The sequence below is a fragment of the Triticum dicoccoides genome, chromosome 5B (assembly GCF_002162155.2).
Source record: "Triticum dicoccoides isolate Atlit2015 ecotype Zavitan chromosome 5B, WEW_v2.0, whole genome shotgun sequence".
In the NCBI taxonomy this organism is placed as follows: domain Eukaryota; kingdom Viridiplantae; phylum Streptophyta; class Magnoliopsida; order Poales; family Poaceae; genus Triticum; species Triticum dicoccoides.
In genome coordinates, this window is record NC_041389.1 from 594,563,057 (window position 1) to 594,584,282 (window position 21,226).

A 21,226-nucleotide genomic window follows, 5' to 3' on the forward strand; every position below is an offset into this window, starting at 1 on the left:
ATGCTACTGAAAATTATTATGAGGGAGGAACATATGCTTGTAGGAATTTCAATAATATCAAGTTTCCTCTCTATGTGTTGAAATTCTTGAAGCTATGCTTGTTTTACCTTCCTATGCTTGTTGATTATTGTACCCATAAGTTGTTTGCTCACAAAATCCCTATGCATAGGAAGTGGGTTAGACTTAAATGTGCTAGTCATATGCTTCATGATGCTCCCGTTATGCTTCAATTCTTATCTTTTATGTGAGCATCATTGAAATTATCATGACTAGCTAGGGGCGTGAAACATTAGTGCTTGTTGGGAGGCAACCCAACTTTATTTTTGTTTCTTACTTTTTGTTACTGTTTAGTAATAAATAATTCATCTAGCCTCTGGTTAGATGTGGTTTTATGTTTTAATTAGTGTTTGTGCCAAGTAGAACCTTTGGGAAGACTTGGGTGAAGTCTATGCGATCTTGCTGTAAAAAATCAGAATCTTTTGCGCTCACGAGATTAGCTCCCATTTTTCACTGGAGAGTGATTTTAGGGGGATTATTTTTCAGATGAATAATAGATAAATTACTCAGGTCCACAAATTTATTTCAGAATTTTTGGCGTTACAGAAGTATTCGAATGATACAGATTACTACAGACTATTCTATTTTTGACAGATTCTGTTTTCATTGTGTTGTTTGCTTATTTTGATGAATCTATGAGTAGTATCGGAGGGTATGAACCATAGAGAAGTAGGAATACAGTAGATATTACACCAATATGAATTTAGAATGAGTTCACAACAGTACCTAAGTGGTGGTTTTATTTTCTTATACTAACGGAGCTCATGAGATTTTCTGTTGAGTTTTGTGTTGTGAAGTTTTCAAGTTTTGGGTGAAGATTTGATGGACTATGGAATAAGGAGTGGAAAGAGCCTAAGCTTGGGGATGCCCATGGAACCCCAAGATAATTCAAGGACAACCAAAAGCCTAAGCTTGGGGATGCCCCGGATGGCATCCCCTCTTTCGTCTTTGTTCATCGGTAACTTTACTTGGAGCTATATTTTTATTCACCACATAATATGTGTTTTGCTTGGAGCGTCAGTTTATTTTATTAGTATTTGCTTGATGTTATTTAGAATAATGTTTTACATCTATGTTTTCAATAAAAATGTCAAGGATAGCCTCTACCATGCTTATTTTGCAAGTATACATGTTGTTGTTTCAAAACAGAAAGTTTACCGCTGTTGCAAAAATTCCCTAGAAAGGTCAGAGAATGATATAACGTTGAAACTTTTTGCATATTGAGATCTGATAAATATTCTACAGTGTAGTAGTTTTCTCATAATTTTTGGAGTTGGGGAAGTATGATGAATCTTTCATTCTTTACAGACTATACTGTTTTGGCAGATTGCTGTTATGTTTGCATTGTTTGCTTGTTTCATGATTCTATTTGAGGATAGGAGTATTAAATATACAGAGAAATTTAGTATGCAATGTTGAATAACAATTTTAGTGATTTATTATAGTAGAAAATGATAAGGTTTTTGCATTGGTTTATACTAACTTATCTCACGAGTTCTTGTTGAGTTTGGTGTGGATGAAGCTTTCGAGATTTAGGAAACCAAGATATAAAAGGAATTAAGGAGACACAAAAGCTAAAGATTGGGGATGCCCAAGGCATCCCAAGATAATATTTCAAGAAGTCTCAAGCATCTAAGGTTGGGTATGCCCCGGTAGGCATCCCACCTTTCTTCTTCAACAATTATCGGTTAGTATCGGCTGAACCTAAGTTTTTGCTTCTTGACATGAGTCGTGCTATCCTTGCAATGCCATTTTATTTTGTTTTGCTTGCTGTTTGAATAAAATACCAATATCTGAAATTCTTAAATGAGAGAGAGTCTTCACATAGCTACATAATTATTTAACTACTCATTGATCTTCACTTATATCTTTTTGGAGTAGTTTGTCATTTACTCGTGTGCTTCACTTATATCCTATGAGTAAATGGTTGAATGAGTTGAATTTCATAAATCTGAAATTATATATGTTTCATATGCCTACCCCGTTGGGAGTAATGACTTCACATCTAAGAAGTATAGGTGGTAAATTTATTGAAGGTTAGCAAACATTGTATTGGTCACTTGAACAATTCATGAAAGAATATTGAAGGAAGAGAGATTTCGCATACAAATATACTATGTTAGACATCTTATATGATTGTGAGCCCCATTAATTATTTTCAAACCTGAGCAAATTAGTTGAAATTGGACAAGGAAGACAACATAATGAGTTATGCTTGGGTATATTTGTATATAAGTTATATTGTTATAGATCCTCCAACATGTGGTGCTTTCTATTTAGAATCCTTTGCTAGCCAAATATATGTACTAAGCGGGAATACTGCTTGTGCATCCAAACCTCTTGAACCAAGTTTCTTCCATGAGTGTCCACCATACCTACCTATATGCAGTATTTTCCTACCGTTCCAAGTAAATTTGCATGTGCCAAACTCTAAACCTTCAAATAATAATCTATTTTGTATGCCCGAATCACTCATGTAGCGACTAGGGGCTGTTAGTATCTTCCATGCTAGGTGGGTTATTCTCACGATGAGTGGACTCCGCTTATCATTCACGAGAAAATGGCTGGTAACTGGGATGCCCAGTCCCATGATCAAAAGATCAAAATCAAATAAAAAATAATTGCAAACAAAACTCCCCCAGGATTGATGTTAGTTGGAGGCACCCTTTGTTTCGGGCAAGCCATGGATTGATGATTGTTGGTGGAGGGGGAGTAAAAACTTTACCATTCTGTTTGGGAACCACCTATAATGTATGTAGTATGGAAGATATTGGGAACTCTTGGTTGTTATGTTGACAATGAAAGCATACCTCTCAAAAAATTTTCATCTCTATTTCAAAATCGAGCTCTGGCACCTCTGCAAATCCCTGCTTCCCTCTGCGAAGGGCCTACCTTTTACTTTTATGCAAGAGTCAGTAGTCTTCCTTCTCATTCCTACCTACTCTTTAGTTGGCAAGCATCGTGTGTTGGGGAAATATCTAAGCATATATGGCCATGCAAATATATTTGATCATGAATTATTATTGTTGACAATTATCTATATGATAAGTGAGTTGGGAGGCGAAACATTAAGCCCCTATCTTTCTCTGTGTTCGATGGATGCTATTTGTTCTAAGAATATGCTTTGAGTGGTAGCAATCATGGAAGACTATATGATAGTTGAGTATGTGGAGTTTTCTAAATCAAAGCTCTGACATAGTCCCTTCCTGAAAATAAGATGAATTGCAATAGTTTGATGATTGAGAACATAGTTTACTAGTTTTCAAGAAAGTTTATGGTCTTTGCTTTAACAATTGAATAGCTTGTCACTTGATCATTAAAAGTTTTATGAGATGAACTACAATTATGACATATAATCTTGCTAGAAAAGGTGATTGAAATTATCATTGATCAAACTTATGCACCTGCTAGCATTCACACTTCATAAATTCTTTCTTTTATCATTTACCTACTTGAGGACGAGCAGGAATTAAGCTTGGGGATGCTGATACGTCTCCAACGTATCTATAATTTATGAAGCATTCATGCTATTATATTATCTATTTTGGATGATTATGGGCTTTATTATACACTTTTATATTATTTTTGGGACTAACCTATTAACCGGAGGCCCAGCCCATATTGTTGTTTTCTTGCCTATTTCAGTGTTTCGAAGAAAAGGAATATCAAACGGAGTCCAAATGGAATGAAACCTTTGGGAAAGTTATTTTTGGAACGGAAGCAATCCAGGGGACTTGGAGTGCACGTCAGAGAAGCTTCAAGGAAGCCACGAGGCAGGGAGGCGCGCCCACCTCCCCTGGGCGTGCCCCCACCCTCGTGGGCCCCTCGTGGCTCCCCTGACCGACTTCTTTCTCCTATATAAGTCCATATACCCTAAAAACATCAAGGAGCATAATAGATTTGGAGTTCCGCTGCCGCAAGCCTCTGTAGCCACCAAAAACCTCTCGGGAGCCCTTTCCCGCACCCTGCCGGAGGGGGAACCCATCACCGGTGGCCATCTTCATTATCCCTACACTCTCCATGACAAGGAGGGAGTAGTTCACCCTCGGGGCTGAGGGTATGTACCAGTAGCTCTCTCTCTCTCTCTCTCTCTCGTGTTCTTGAAGTGATACGATCTTGATGTATCGCGAGCTTTGCTATTATAGTTGGATCTTATGATGTTTCTCCCCCTGTACTCTCTTGTAATGGATTGAGTTTTCCCTTTGAAGTTATCTTATCGGATTGAGTCTTTAAGGATTTGAGAACACTCGATGTATGTCTTGGCCTGCTTATCTGCGGTGACAATGGGATATTCACGTGATCCACTTGATGTATGTTTTGGTGATCAACTTGCGGGTTCACCTTGTGAACTTATGCATAGGGGTTGGCACACGTTTTAGTCTTGACTCTTCGGTAGAATCTTTGGGGCACTCATTGAAGTACTTTGTGTTGGTTGAATAGATGAATCTGAGATTGTGTGATGCATATCGTATAATCATGCCCACGGATACTTGAGGTGACAATGGAGTATCTAGGTGACATTAGGGTTTTGGTTGATTTGTGTCTTAAGGTGTTATTCTAGTACGAACTATATGATAGATTGAACGAAAAGAATAGCTTCATGTTATTTTACTACAGACTCTTGAATAGATAGAACAGAAAGGATAGCTTGGAGGTGGTTTCGTACCCTACCATAATCTCTTCTTTTGTTCTCTGCTATTAGTGGCTTTGGAGTGACTCTTTGTTGCATGTTGAGGGATAGTTATATGATCGAAGTATGTTATTATTGTTGAGAGAACTTGCACTAGTGAAAGTATGAACCTTAGGCCTTGTTTCCTAGCATTGCAATACCGTTTTTGGTCACTTTTATCACTTGTTACCTTGCTGTTTTTATATTTTCAGATTACAAAAACTTATATTTACCATCCATATTGCATTTGAATCACCATCTCTTCGCCGAACTAGTGCACCTATACAATTTACCATTGCATTGGGTGTGTTGGGAACACAAGAGACTCTTTGTTATTTGGTTGCAGGGTTGTTTGAGAGAGACCATCTTCATCCTACGCCTCCCACGGATTGATAAACCTTAGGTCATCCACTTGAGGAAAATTTGCTACTGTCCTACAAACCTCTGCACTTGGAGGCCCAACAACGTCTACAAGAAGAAGGTTGTGTAGTAGACATCACAAGATCATCTACAACAACACCAAGAGTAGATAATTATTCTAATGATAAACCACTAAAACAAAAACTAATTGGACACATGGAGGATTCACAAACCAAGCAACAAATCCCCGAAACAGTTTTGTAAATGGAGCTTCGAGCAAAGAGAACGAAATCGTGGTTTTGGGAGCAAGAACATGAGAGAGAGAGAGAGAGAGAGAGAGGTAGTGATTTTTTTCTATGTGAGTGGAGTGAGGTGGGAGGAAGAAGTAAGTGAGGGGGCCCACCAGGTGGGCAGTGATACATCCATTTTGCATCATGCTTTTATATCAATATTTATTGCATTATGGGTTGTTATTACACATTATGTCATAATACTTATGGCTATTCTCTCTTATTTTACAAGGTTTATCATGAAGAGGGAGCATGCCGGTAGCTGGGATTTTGGCTGAAAAGGGAGCAAATATTGGAAACCTATTCTGCACAGCTCCAAAAGTTCAGAAACTCCACGAAAGTCATTTTTGGAATTAATAAGAATTATTGAGAAAAGAAAGTACCAGAGGGGGCCCACACCCTAGCCAGGAGGGTGGGGGCGCCCCCCCTACTGGGTGCGCCCCCTGTCTCCTGGGCCCCCTGGTGACCCTCCGGTGCCCATCTTCTGCTATATAAGGGCTCTTACCCTGGAAAAAATCATAAGCAAGCTTACGGGACGTAACTCCGCCGCCACGAGGCGGAACCAATCTAGGGCTCCAACGGAGCTGTTCTGCCGGGGAAACTTCCCTTTGGGAGGGAGAAATCATCACCAATGTCATCACCAACGATCCTCTCATCGGGAGGGGGTCAATCTCCCTCAACATCTTCACCAGCACCATCCCCTCTCAAAACCCTAGTTCATCTCTTGTATCCAATCTTGTATCAAAACCACAAATTGGTACCTGTGGGTTTCTAGTAGTGCTGATTACTCCTTGTAGTTGATGCTAATTGGTTACTTGGTGGAAGATCATATGTTCAGATCCTTAATGCATATTAATACTCCTTTGATCATGAACATGAATATGCTTTGTGAGTAGTTACATTTGTTCCTGAGGACATGAGTGAAGTCTTGCTATTAGTAGTTATGTGAATTTGGTATTCGTTCGATATTTTGATGAGATGTATGTTGTCTCTCCTCTAGTGGTGTTATGTGAACATCAACTACATGACACTTCACCATTATTTGGGCCTAGAGGAAGGCATTGGGAAGTAATAAGTAGATGATGGGTTGCTAGAGTGACAGAAGCTTAAACCCTAGTTTATGCGTTGCTTCGTAAGGGGCTGATTTGGATCCACTAGTTTCATGCTATGGTTAGGTTTACCTTAATACTTCTTTTGTAGTTGCAGATGCTTGCAATAGGGGTTAATCATAAGTGGGATGCTTGTCCAAGAAAGGGCAGTACCCAAGCACCGGTCCACCCACATATCAAATTATCAAAGTAACGAACGCGAATCATATGAGCGTGATGAAACTAGCTTGACAATAATTCCCATGTGTCCTCGGGAGCGCTTTTCTCATTATAAGAATTTGTCCAAGCTTGTCCTTTGCCACAAAAAGGATTGGGCCACCTTGCTGCACCTTATGTACTTTCATTGCTTGTTACCCGTTACAAATTATCTTATCACAAAACTATCTGTTACCTACAATTTCAGTGCTTGCAGAGAATACCTTACTGAAAACCGCTTGTCATTTCCTTCTGCTACTCATTGGGTTCGACACTCTTATTTATCGAAAGTACTACGATAGATCCCCTATACTTATGGGTCATCAAGACTCTTTTCTGGCGCCGTTGCCGGGGAGTGAAGCGCCTTTGTTGAGTGGAACTTGGTATGGAAACATTTATATAGTGTGCTGAAATTTTCTGTCACTTGTTACTATGGAAACTAATCCTTTGAGGAGCTTGTTTGGGGTATCTTCGCCCCAACCAGTAGAGCAAAGAGTTGCTCCTAAACCTACTGAACCTACTGAAAATGTTTATTTGAAATTCCTTCGGGTATGATAGAGAGTAATCCCATTGCAGGAGATGGAACATTGCATCCCGATTTACAACTTATCTTTGTGGATGAAGTTTGTGGATTATTCAAGCTTGCGGGTATCCCCGCTGATGTTGTTAAGAGGAAGGTTTTCCCTTTATATTTGAAGGGAGACGCATTGACATTGTATAGGCTATGTGATGATACGGGATCTTGGAACTATAAACGATTGAAGTTGGAATTTCACCAGAAGTTCTATCCTATGCATCTTGTTCATCGTGATCGTAATTACATATATAATTTTTGACCTCGCGAAGGAGAAAGCATCGCTCAAGCTTGGGGGAGGCTTAAGTCAATGTTATATTCATGCACCAATCATGAGCTCTCAAGAGAAATGATTATTCAATTTTTTTATGCTCGGCTTTCTCTCATTGATCGCACCATACTCGATACTTCCTGCGCTGGTTCTTATATGCTGAAGACTACTGAATTCAAGTGGGACTTATTGGAAAGACTTAAACGCAACTCTGAAGATTGGGGTTCCGACGATGGTAAGGAGTCAGGTATAACACCTAAGTTTGATTGTGTTAAATCTTTTATGGATACCGATGCTTTTCGTGGATTTAGAGCTAAATATGGACTTGAGTCTGAGATAGTAGCTTCTTTCTGTGAATCTTTTGCTGCTCACATTGATCTCCCTAAGGAGAATTGGTTTAAATATAATCCTCCCATTGAAGTAAAAGTAGTTGCACCTATTACAGTTGAAGAAAAGACTATCACTTATAATGATCCTATTGTTCCTACTACTTATGTTGAGAAACCACCTTTCCCTGTTAGGATAAAGGATCATGCTAAAACTTCAACTGTGGTTCGTAAGAGTAATGCTAGAACATATACACCTCCTGAGCAAATTAAAATTGAACCTAGTATTGCTATGGTTAAAGATCTCTTGGATGATAATATAGATGGGCATGTTATTTATTACTGTGGTGAAGCTGCTAAAATTCCTAAACCCGATGCTAAGATACATAGACCTGTTGTAGGCATGCCTGTTATTTCTGTTAAAATAGGAGATCATTGTTATTATGTCTTATGTGATATGGGTGCTAGTGCTAGTGCAATACCTTTTTCATTGTATGAAGAAATTATGCATGATATTGCACCCGCTGAGCTAGAAGATATTAATGTTACAATTAAGCTTGCCAATAGAGATACTATTTCACCATTTAGGATTGTTAGAGATGTTGAAGTCTTGTGTGGGAAAGTTAAATATCCCGCTGATTTTCTTGTTCTTGGTTCCCCACAAGATAGTTTTTGTCCCATTATATTTGGTAGACCCTTCTTGAATACTGTCAATGCTAAGATTGATTGTGAAAAGAATGTTGTTACAATTGGCTTGGGTGATATGAAACATGAGTTGAACTTTGCCAAATTTCGTAGACAACCCCATGATAAAGAATTGCCTAGTAAGGATGAAATAATTGGTCTTGCTTCTATTGTCGTACCTCCTACTGATCCGTTAGAACAATATTTGCTAGATCATGAAAATGATATGTTCATGAATAAAAGAAGGGAAATAAGATGAAGTATTCCTTCAACAGGGTCCTATTCTGAAACACAATTCTCCTGTTGAAATCCTAGGGGATCCTCCTCCACCCAAGGGTGATCCTGTGTTTGAGCTCAAACCATTACCTGATAATCTTAAATATGCTTATCTTGATGAAAAGAAGATATATCATGTGATTATTAGTGCTAACCTTTTAGAGGAAGAAGAGGATAGATTATTGAAAACTCTGAAGAAGCACCATGCTGCTATTGGATATACTCTGGATGATCTTAAGGGCATTAGTCCCACTCTATGCGAACACAAAATAAAATTGGAGAAAGATGCCAAACCAGTTAGAGATCCTCAACGACGGTTAAATCCTAAGATGAAAGAAGTTGTAAGAAAAGAGATACTAAAGCTCCTTGAGGCAGGTATAATTTATCCCGTTGCTGATAGTGAATGGGTAAGTCCCGTCCATTGTGTTCCTAAAAAGGGAGGTATTACTGTTGTTCCTAATGATAAAGATGAATTGATTCTGCAAAGAATTATTACAGGTTATAGGATGGTAATTTATTTTCGTAAGTTAAATAAAGCTACTAGGAAAGATCATTACGCCTTACCTTTTATTGACAAAATGCTAGAAAGACTATCCAAACATACACATTTCTACTATCTAGATGGTTATTCTGGTTTCTCCCAAATACCTGTGTCAGCGGAAGATCAATCAAAAACTACTTTTACTTGCCCTTTCGGTACTTTTGCTTATAGACGTATGCCTTTTGGTTTATGTAATGCACCCGCTACCTTTCAAAGATGCATGATGGCTATATTCTCTGACTTTTATGAAAAGATTTGTGAGGTATTCATGGATGACTTCTCCGTTTATGGATCCTCTTTTGATGATTGCTTGAGCAACCTTGATCGAGTTTTGCGGAGATGTGAAGACATTCGTCTCGTCTTGAATTGGGAAAAGTGTCACTTTATGGTTAATGAAGGCATAGTCTTGGGGCATAAAATTTCTGAAAGAGGTATTGAAGTTGATAAAGCTAAAGTTGATGCTATTGAAAAGATGCCATGTCCCAAGGACATTAATGGTATAAGAAGTTTCCTTGGTCATGTCGGTTTTTATAGGAGGTTCATTAAGGACTTTTCTAAAATCTCTAGGCCTCTGACTAATTTATTGCAAAAAGATATTCCTTTTGTCTTTGATGATGATTGTGTAGAAGCTTTTGAAATACTTAAGAAGGCTTTGATCACTGCACCTATTGTTCAGCCACCTGATTGGAATTTACCCTTTTAAATTATGTGTGATGCTAGTGAGTATGTTGTAGGTGTTGTTCTAGGGCAAAGAGTTGATTAGAAACTAAATGTTATTCAATATGCTAGTAAAACTCTTGATACTGCCCAGAGAAATTATGCTACTATTGAAAAAGAATTCTTAGCAGTTGTATTTGCTTGTGATAAGTTCAGAGCTTACGTTGTTGATTCTAAAGTTACTCTTCACACTGATCATGCTGCTATTAACTATCTTATGGAAAAGAAAGATGCTAAACCTAGACTTATTAGATGGGTTCTCTTGCTCCAAGAATTTGATTTACATATTATTGATAGAAAGGGAGCTGAGAACCCCGTTGCAGACAAGTTGTCTAGGCTAGAGAATGTTCTTGATGACCCACTACCTATTGATGATAGCTTTCCTGATGAACAATTAGCGGTCATTAATGCTTCTTGTACTGCTCCATGGTATGCTGATTATGCTAATTACATTGTCGCTAAATTTATACCACCTAGTTTCACATACCAGCAAAAGAAAAGGTTCTTTTATGATTTAAGACATTACTTCTGGGATGACCCACACCTTTATAAAGAAGGAGTAGATGGTGTTATTAGACGTTGTGTACCTGAGCATGAACAGGAAAGGATCCTACGCAAGTGTCACTACGAACCATATGGAGGACACCATGCTGGAGACAGAACTCCACATAAGGTATTGCAATCCGGTTTTTATTGGCCCACTCTCTTCAAATATGCTCGTAAGTTTGTCTTGTCTTGTGATGAATGTCAAAGAATTGGTAATGTTAGCAGACGTCAAGAAATGCCTATGAATTATTCTCTTGTTATTGAACCATTTGATGTTTGGGGCTTTGATTATATGGGACCTTTTCCTGCCTCTAATGGATATACACATATTCTAGTTGTTGTTGATTACGTTACTAATTGGGTAGAAGCTATTCCAACTAGTAGTGCTGATCATAACACCTCTTTTAAGATGCTTAAAGAAGTTATTTTTCCGAGGTTTGGAGTCCCTAGATATCTCATGACTGATGGTGGTTCACATTTTATTCAAGGTGCTTTTCGTAAAATGCTTACTAAGTATGATGTTAATCATAGAATTGCATCTCCTTATCACCCACAGTCTAGTGGTCAGGTAGAATTGAGCAATAGAGAGCTCAAATTAATTTTGCAAAAGACTGTTAATAGATCTAGAAAGAATTGTTCCAAGAAACTTGATGATGCATTATGGGCCTATAGAACCGCATATAAAAATCCTATGGGTATGTCTCCATATAAGATGGTTTATGGAAAGCATGTCACTTACCTCTCAAACTTGAACATAAAGCGTATTGGGCTATTAAAGAGCTCAACTATGACTTCAAACTTGCCGGTGAGAGGAGGTTATTTGATATTAGCTCACTCGATGAGTGGAGAACCCAAGCCTATGAAAATGCCAAGCTGTTTAAAGAAAAAGTTAAAAGATGGCATGATAAAAGAATACAAAAGTGTGAGTTCAATGTAGGTGATTATGTGTTGCTATTCAACTCTTGTTTAAGATTTTTTGCAGGAAAACTTCTCTCTAAATGGGAAGGTCCTTACATTATCGAGGAGGTCTATTGTTCCAGTGCCATAAAAATCAACAAGTTCGAGGGCACAAGTCCGAGGGTGGGGAACTGTCAAGGAATCAAACATTATATCTCAGGTAATCCTATTAATGTTGAAACTAATATTATTGAAACCATAACCCCGGAGGAATACATAAGGGACGCTTTCCAGAACATTTCAGAATTCCGAAAAGGAATAGGTATGTGGTACGGTAAGTAAACCGACTCCAAAACAGTTCTAATGGCAATTTTTCTCAGCTTTGGAATATTTAATAATTTTGGAAAGCAAGAAGTAATCCAGGAAGGACACGAGGCCTCCACGAGGGTGGAGGGCGCCCCCCTACTGGGCGCTCCCCCCTGTCTTGTGGACACCTCGCGTGTCTCCCGGACTCCGTTTTCTTGCATGTTACTTCTTTTGTTCGGTAAAAATTCATTATATAATCTCCCGAAGGTTTTGACCACCGTATCACGCAAAAATCCTCTATTTTTGTTTCGAGCTGTTTTTGCCGCATATTAGAGCAATATGTCGTCCCAGGATTCAGAGGGAGAAAGCTATGTGTCTGATTACCTTGCAAACCCTAAGGTCTACGGGGACTTGGAGCATGATGGATGGACCACTGAGGAAGAAGAAGACTATGAGCCTAAGGGAAAGGAGGAGACGAGCTCAGACGAAGATGAAGCCCCATTACCTCAACCTAGGGATATGCATGTGGAGTTTAAAAAGTCAAGCCTCCCTGATAGAGCAAAGAAACTAAAGATCGAGTTTATTCCTTTTCATCTCTTGCAAGAAAACAAATAGGAACTAGGCAAAAGGATATTAAGCCTTGAGCAGGAGATTGATGATCTAAGCGAGCAAAATTCCATCCTCAAGCGTAAATTGAGGAGAAAGCCTACATCACCAACAACTCCTTCGTCACCACCTCCGAGGACATAATTACATGGGTATGGGCACTCCCCTTGGAAACTGCCAAGCTTGGGGGAGGTGCCCCGGTATCGTATCACCATCGCACTCCTATATTTACCGTTTTACTTAGTTCGATCCTTTTAGTAATATCTTGATCTAGTAGAATAAAGTTTTTGTATGAATTAGTTTTGAGTTTTGCTTTGTGATCCCTTTATGTAATCGAGTCCTTGTGCTATCTTTAATAAAGATTAGTGTTGAGTCAAGGGCTTTGCTATCTTGCTATGATCTTGAGAAAACAGAAAGAATAAAAAGAATAAAAGAGTTCATATTGATCTTATGGATAGTAATGACTTCACATATAAAGAGTATGAGGCATAAAAGTTGTTGAGAGTTGTCAAACCTAGTTTTAGTCATTGTTGCAATTAATAGGAAGTAATAAAGAAAGAGAGGTTTTCACATAAAAATATACTATCTTGGACATCTTTTATGATTGTGAGCACTCATTAAGTATGACATCCTAAAGAGTTGATGTTGGACAAGGAAGACAACGTAATGGTTTATGTTTTCTCACATCTCAGTTAAAGTATATTGTCATGGATCGTCCAACATGTTGAGCTTGCCTTTCCCCCTCATGCTAGCCAAATTCCTTGCACCAAGTAGAGATACTACTTGTGCTTCCAAATATCCTTAAACCCAGTTTTGCCATGAGAGTCCACTATACCCACCTATGGATTGAGTAAGATCCTTCAAGTAAGTTGTCATGTTGCAAGCAATAAAAATTGCTCTCAAAATATGTATGACTTATTAGTGCGGAGAAAATAAGCTTTATACGATCGTGTGATATGGAAGTAATAAAAGCGACGGACTGCATAATAAAGGTTCATATCATAAGTGGCAATATAAAATGACGTTCTTTTGCATTAAGATTTTGTGCATCCAACCCTAAAAGCACATGACAACCTCTGCTTCCCTCTATGAAGGTCCTATGTTTTTTACTTTATGTCTTTCACTTTATGCAAGAGTCAAGGTGATCTTCACCTTTCCCTTTTTCATTTTATCCTTTGGCAAGCACCTCGTGTTGGAAAGATCCTGATATATATATATATCCAATTTTATGTAAGTTAACATGAACTATTATTGTTGACATCACCTAAAGGTGAATACGTTTGGAGGCAAAATTACAAGCCCCTATCTTTCTCAGTGTCCGATTAAAACTCCATAACCATAAGTATTGCGTGAGTGTTAGCAATTGTAGAAGACTATATGATAGTTGAGTATGTGGACTTGCTGAAAAGCTATATTCTTGACTCTTTCTGATGTTATGATAAATTGCAATTGCTTCAATGACTAAGATTTTAGTTTGTTAGTTTTCATTGAAGTTTATGATCCATACTTGACATTGTGAATAGATTGTTACTTGAGCATAAGAACTCATATGACAAAATCTATATACGTTGTTGTTATAAGAATGATCATGATGCCCTCATGTCCGTATTTTATTTTATCGACACCTCTATCTCTGAACATGTGGACATATTTTTCGATATCGACTTCCGCTTGAGGACAAGCGAGGTCTAAGCTTGGGGGAGTTGATACGTCCATTTTGCATCATGCTTTTATATCAATATTTATTGCATTATGGGCTGTTATTACACATTATGTCACAATACTTATGGCTATTCTCTCTTATTTACAAGATTTATCATGAAGAGGGAGAATGCCGGCAGCTGGGATTCTGGCTGAAAAGGGAGCAAATATTGGAAACCTATTCTGCACAGCTCCAAAAGTCCAGAAACTCCACGAAAGTCATTTTTGGAATTAATAAGAATTATTGAGCAAAGAAAGTACCAGAGGGGCCCACACCCTGGCCAGGAGGGTGCCCCCCCCCTACTGGGTGCGCCCCTGTCTCCTGGGCCCCCTGGTGGCCCTCCGGTGCCCATCTTCTGCTATATGAAGGCTCTTACCCTGGAAAAATCATAAGCAAGCTTACGGGACGTAACTCCGCCGCCACGAGGAGGAACCTTGGTGGAACCAATCTAGGGCTCCCGTCGGAGCTGTTCTGCCGGGGAAACTTCCCTTTGGGAGGGAAATCATCACCAACATCATCACCAACATCATCACCAACGATCCTCTCATCGGGAGGGGGTCTATCTCAATCAACATCTTCACCAGCACCATCCCCTCTCAAAACCCTAGTTCATTTCTTGTATCCAATCTTGTATCAAAACCACAAATTGCTACCTGTGGGTTGCTAGTAGTGTTGATTACTCCTTGTAGTTTATGCTAATTGGTTTACTTGGTGGAAGATCATATGTTCAGATCCTTAATGCATATTAATACTCCTCTGATCATGAACATGAATATGCTTTGTGAGTAGTTACGTTTGTTCCTGAGGACATGGGTGAAGTCTTGCTATTAGTAGTTATGTGAATTTGGTATTTGTTCGATATTTTGATGAGATGTATGTTGTCTCTCCTCTAGTGGTGTTATGTGAACGTCGACTACATGACACTTCACCATTATTTGGGCCTAGAGGAATGCATTGGGAAGTAATAAGTAGATAATGGGTTGCTAGAGTGACAGAAGCTTAAACCGTAGTTTATGCGTTGCTTCGTAAGGGGCTGATTTGGACCCACTAGTTTCATGCTATGGTTAGGTTTACCTTAATACTTCTTTTGTAGTTGGGGATGCTAACAATAGGGGTTAATCATAAGTGGGATGCTTGTCCAAGAAAGGCTAGTACCCAAGCACCGGTCCACCCACATATCAAATTATCAAAGTAACGAACGCGAATCATATGAGCGTGATGAAACTAGCTTGACGATAATTCCCATGTGTCCTTGGGAGCGCTTTTCTCATTATAAGAATTTGTCCAGGCTTGTCCTTTGCTACAAAAAGGATTGGGCCACCTTGCTGCACCCTATTTACTTTCATTGCTTGTTACTCGTTACAAATTATCTTATCACAAAACTATCTGTTACCTACAATTTCAGTGCTTGCAGAGAATACCTTACTGAAAACCGCTTGTCATTTCCTTCTGCTCCTTGTTGGGTTTGACACTCTTACTTATCGAAAGGACTATGATATATCCCCTATACTTGTGGGTCATCAGGCAGCGCCCACCAGGGCACGTCTGGGATCCTGGCGCGCCGAGGTGGGTTGTGCGCACCTGGTGCATGATGACCCACAAGTATATGGGGTCAATTGTAGCACTTTTCGATAATTAAGGGTGTCGAACCCAACGAGGAGCAGAAGGAAATGACAAGTGGTTTTCAGCAAGGTAATGTCTGCAAGTGCTAAAATTGTAAGTAGCGGAGTAGTTTGATAGCAAGATAATTTGTAACAAGCAAGTAACGATAGTAGTAACAAAAGTACAGGAAGGTAGCCCAATCCTTTTGAGCCAAAGGACATGCCAAAATGGTTTCTTATAATAAGCAAAGTGTTCTTGAGGGTACATGGGAATTTCATCTAGTCACTTTCATCATGTTGGCTTAATTCATGTTTGGTACTTTGATAATTTGATATGTGAGTGGACCGGTGCTTAGGTGTTGTTCTTACTTGAACAAACCTCCTACTTATGATTAACCCTCTCGCAAGCATCCACAACTACGAGAAAAATATTAATAATAAATTCTAACCATAACATTAAACTTTTGTACCCAATCGGTCCCTTACGGAATAAAGCATAAACTGGGGTTTAAGCTTCTGTCACTCTCACAACCCACCCTCTAATAACTAATCCACAATGCTTTCCCTTAGGCCCAAATATGGTGAAGTGTCATGTAGTCGACGTTCACATGACACCACTAAGAGAATGGCAACATACATATCATCAAAATATTGAACACATATCAAGTTGACATGATTACTTGCAACATGATTTCTCCCGTGACCTCAAGAGCGAAAGTAACTACTCATGAATGATAATCATGCTCAAGATCACAGGGGTATTAAATAGCATAAGGGATTTGAACATATAAGCTTCCACCAAATAAACCACATAGTAATCAACTACAAGATGTAATCAACACTACTAGTCACCCACAAGCACCAATCTATAGTTTCAGTACAAATATTGAACACAAGTGATGAACTAGGGTTTGAGAGGAGTTGGTGCTGTGAATATGTTGATGAAGATAGCCTCACCAAGATGGAAGAGTTGTTGGTGATGATGATGACGATGATTTCCCCCCTCCGGGAGGGAAGTTCCCTCGGCGGAATCGCTCCACCGGAGGGCAAAAGTGCTCCTGGCCAAGTTCCGCCTCGAGGCGGTGGCGCTTCGTCCCGAATGTCCTCCCCTTATTTTTTTTTCTAGGTCAAAATGACTTAGATACCAGAAGATGGGCACCGGAGGTGGGCCGAGGAGGGCAGCACCCACCAGGGCACGCCTAGGCCTCCTGGCGCTCCTAGGTGGGTTGTGCCCACCTGGTGGCCCTCCTCTGGTACTTATTCGCTCCAATATTTACTAAGTATTCCATAAAAAATCCTCGGGGAGTTTCAGCTCATTTGGAGTTGTGCAGAATAGGTAGCTTGACGTAGCTTTTTCAGGTCTAGATTTCCAGCTGCCAGATTTCTCCCCCTTAGTGCATACCTTGCATATTATGAGGAGAAAGGCATTATAATTACTCCAAAAATCATTATAATACAATAAATAAACACAAATAACAGTAGGAAAACATGATGCAAATTGGACATATTAGTGCACCTCCCTCTGATATTATTTACACGAGAAATTCATATATTAAGAAAAAAATCGTATCAGGTTTTCAGGGCATTCTGAGAACTTTTATTTTTGGGTCTTTTTTTATTGCACAGAAAAAGCAGAAAACAGACAAAGCATGGCATTTTATTTTATTTAACTAATAAAAAAATAGAAAAAACAAAAGGTAGGGACAGAAGGTAGTGCTTACTAAATCCATCAACTTTATCCCTCTCAAAAATGATCCATTAATAAGGTTGATCAAGTCTTATTAAAAAGCACTTTCAATTGGCATGAAACAGAAGAACTTTCGTAAATCACTAAGTTACCTCAATGGGGATATGAATGTCCCCAACAATAAGCATTTCATATTTCTTTTTAACAGTAGGTAGAGGTAGTTGAAAACTTCCAATAGTGATTGTCGGAGATTCTCCAATAACATTAATACCATTTACTTGGAATTGTTTCTTCAGAAAGTGCACCATATGCTCATTACCATTGATATGAAAAGTGACATTGCTTTTATTGCAATCAATAACATCCCTTGCGGTATTCAAGAAGGGTCTACCAAGTATAGTAACATTACCAACAACAACGGGCACATCCTCACAAATACCGATAGGTATGGCGGTTGATTTATCAGCCATTTGCAAAGATATTTCAGTAAGCGTGAGTTTATTCAAATCAAGTCTTTTATATAAAGAGAAAGGCATAACACTAACACCAGCTCCCAGATCACATAAAGAAGTTTTCACGGATCTCCATGGTTGGTATTCCCGGATCTCCATGTTTTTTAGGTACTCCATCTTTAAAAGTGTAATTAGCAAGCATAGTAGAGATTGCAGCTTCCGGTATTTTTATCTTATTGGTGACGATGTCTTTCATATACTTTGCATAAGGAGGCATTTTCAAGATATCAGTCAAGCGAGTACGCAAATAGACCGTCCTAATCATTTCAGCAAAGCGTTCAAATTCTTCATCATCTTCTTTTTAGTTGACTTAGGTGGAAAGTGCATAGGCTTTTGAACCCATGGTTCTCTTTCCTTTCCATGTTTTCTAGCAAAAAAGTCTCTTTTGTCATATCTTTTATTCTTAGGATGTGGGTTATCAAGATCAACAGCTGGTTCTATCTCAATATCATTATCTTGTTCTTTATCATTGGGTTGAGTGTTTTCATGAACCTCATCATTATATTTTTCATTATCAGAAGGTAAGTGTTCATTAACAGATTGAGTTTCAACATCAGAGATAGAAATTTCATTATCATTATTAAGAAGTTTTTCTACTTCAGGTTCACTAGAGGCAGGCAAAGTCTTATAATTTTTCTTCTTCTTCTTCTTTTGATAAGGACTAGGTGTAGTGGTGTTGTTCCTTTGAGAATCTTGTTGAATTCTTTTGGGGTGTCCCTCGGGATAAAGTGGTTCCTGAGTCATTTTACCTCCTCTAGTTGCTACTCTAACAGCAAAGTCACTTATATTATTGTTCATTTCATCAAGTAACTATCTTTCAGATTTAGCAACTTGTTCTAATTGAGTTTGAACCATAGAGGCATGTTTTCTTACACCTCTAACATCATTTGAGATTCTAAATAACAAGTCACTTAAGCGAGCAATCATATCAGAGTTGTATTTCAATTGTTTCATAACATTTGCATTGAAGTGATCTTGCTTTCTAATGTAATTGTCAAACTCATAAAGGCATTGACTAGGATGTTTTTCATTAAAGATTTTACCTCTACCACCTTGGGTGGTGGTGGTGCTTCAAGCCCATGTATTTCTTTCATAGGTGGTAAATTCTTAACATCCTCGGCCTTAATACCTTTTTCCTTCATAGATTTCTTTGCCTCTTGCATATCTTCAGGACTGAGATATAAGATACCCCTCTTCTTTGGAGTGGGTTTAATAGCTGTTTCAGGAGCAGTCCAATCATTCTAATTTTTCAAAATGTTATTCAATAATTTTTTAGCTTGCCCAATAGTTCATTCCCTGAAAACACAACCAACACAACTATCTAGGAAATCCCCAGAAGCATCGATTAGTCCATAGAAGATATCAAGTATTTTATTTTTCTTAAGAGGATGATCAGGCAAAGCATTAAGCAATTGGAGAAGCCTCCCCCAAGCTTGTGGGAGACTCTCTTCTTCAATTTGCACAAAGTTAAATATTTCCTGCAAGGCAACTTGTTTCTTATGAGTAGGGAAGTATTTTTCAAAGAAGTAATAGATCATATGTCCTGGGGACTACGCACACAACCAGGAGCAAGCGTATTGTACCAAGATTTAGCATCACCCTTTAATGAGAACGGAAGTAACTTGAGAATATAGTAATAGCGAATCTTCTCATCATGAGCAAAAAGGGTAGCTATATCATTCAACTTAGTAAGATGTGCCACAACAGTTTTTTTTTTGACAGAAAGACTGTAAGGGAACCCCCTACAGTATAATTGGTGCAACAAACCCAAATTGCAAGTACCATGCCTTGAACCTGGGTGGGTGGAAAGGCATCAGCCCCTTCCCACCACTACGCTATGCCTTAGTCTGCTGCCATAATAGTTTTAGTTTCATAACCATGGAAAATATCAGATTCAACCAAAGTGATTAAATCAGGGTCGATAGAGAATTCATAATCCTTATCAGCAATAACAATAGGTGAATTAGCAATCTCAGGATCACATTTCATTTTAGCATTCAGAGATCTTTCCTTATATTTGCATAATAATTTCTCTAGATCATCTCTATCCTTATAAGCAAGAATATCTCTAGTTGCCTCCTCACTCATAGTATAACCTGTTGGGGATCATTGCAGAAATTAAAAAATTTCTACGCATCACCAAGATCAATCTATGGAGTAAATTGCAACGAGAGAGAGGGGACTGCATCTTCATACCCTTGAAGATCGCGAGACGGAAGCGTTGCAAGAACGCGGATGAAGGAGTCATACTTGAAGCGATTCAGATCGCGATGGATTCCGATCTTAGCACCGAACAAGGGCACCTCTGCGTTCAACACACGTGTAGCCCGGTGACGTCTCTCGCGCCTTGATCCAACAAGGAGGAGGGAGAGGTTGAGGAAGAAGGCTCCAACAGCAGCATGATGGCGTGGTGGTGGAGTGGCAGTACTCCGGCAGGGCTTCGCCAAGCTCTTGCGGAGGAGGAGAGGTGTTGGGGAGGGGAGGGGCTGCACCTTGGATGTTGTGCTACAGCCCTCCCCTCGCCCCTCTATTTATAGGAGAAAGGGGAAGGGGGACGACCCCTCTAGATGGGATCTAGAGGGGGGCGGCAGCCGATGGGGAGGGGGCTTGCCCCCCAAACAAGGAAGGCAGCCCCCTTAGGGTTCCTGTAACGCCCCGGATTCGATGCGCCAGGTGTTTGCCAGTTATTTGTCGTTGTTGCCATGTCATTTGCTTGCGTGTTGCATATTGCCATGTCATCATGTGCATTTCATTTTGCATACGTGTTCGTCTGATGCATCCGAGCATTTGCCCCGTTGTCCGTTTTGCAATCCGGCGCTCCTATGTCATCCGGCGTCCCCTTCTTGCCTCTATTCGTGAGCGGGTGTTAAACATTCTCGGAATGGCCCGAGGTTTGCCAAGCGGCCTTGGTATAGCACCGGTAGACCGCGTGTCAAGTTTCATGCTATTTGGAGTTCGTTTGATACTCCAGCGATTAACCGGGTAACCGCAAACCCCCCTTTCTCTTTGCAGCCCAACGCCCCTCCAAAGTGGCCCAAAACCCATCCAAACCCCCTCCATGCTCTCCGCCGTTCGATCACGATCGCGTGGCCGAAAACCGCTCCTCATTTGGAGTCTCCTAGCTCCCAGAATCTATAAATAGGCCACCTCCCCCGAAATTCCCGGACGAAACCCTAGCCTAATCCTCCCCGCCGCCACCGGACACGTCCGGCCGCAACCGGACATGTCCGCCCGTCCTCCCCGGCCACTCCCACCTCGCCACGTCGCTCCCGCTGCCGTCTCCGCCGCCAGGGCCCGCGG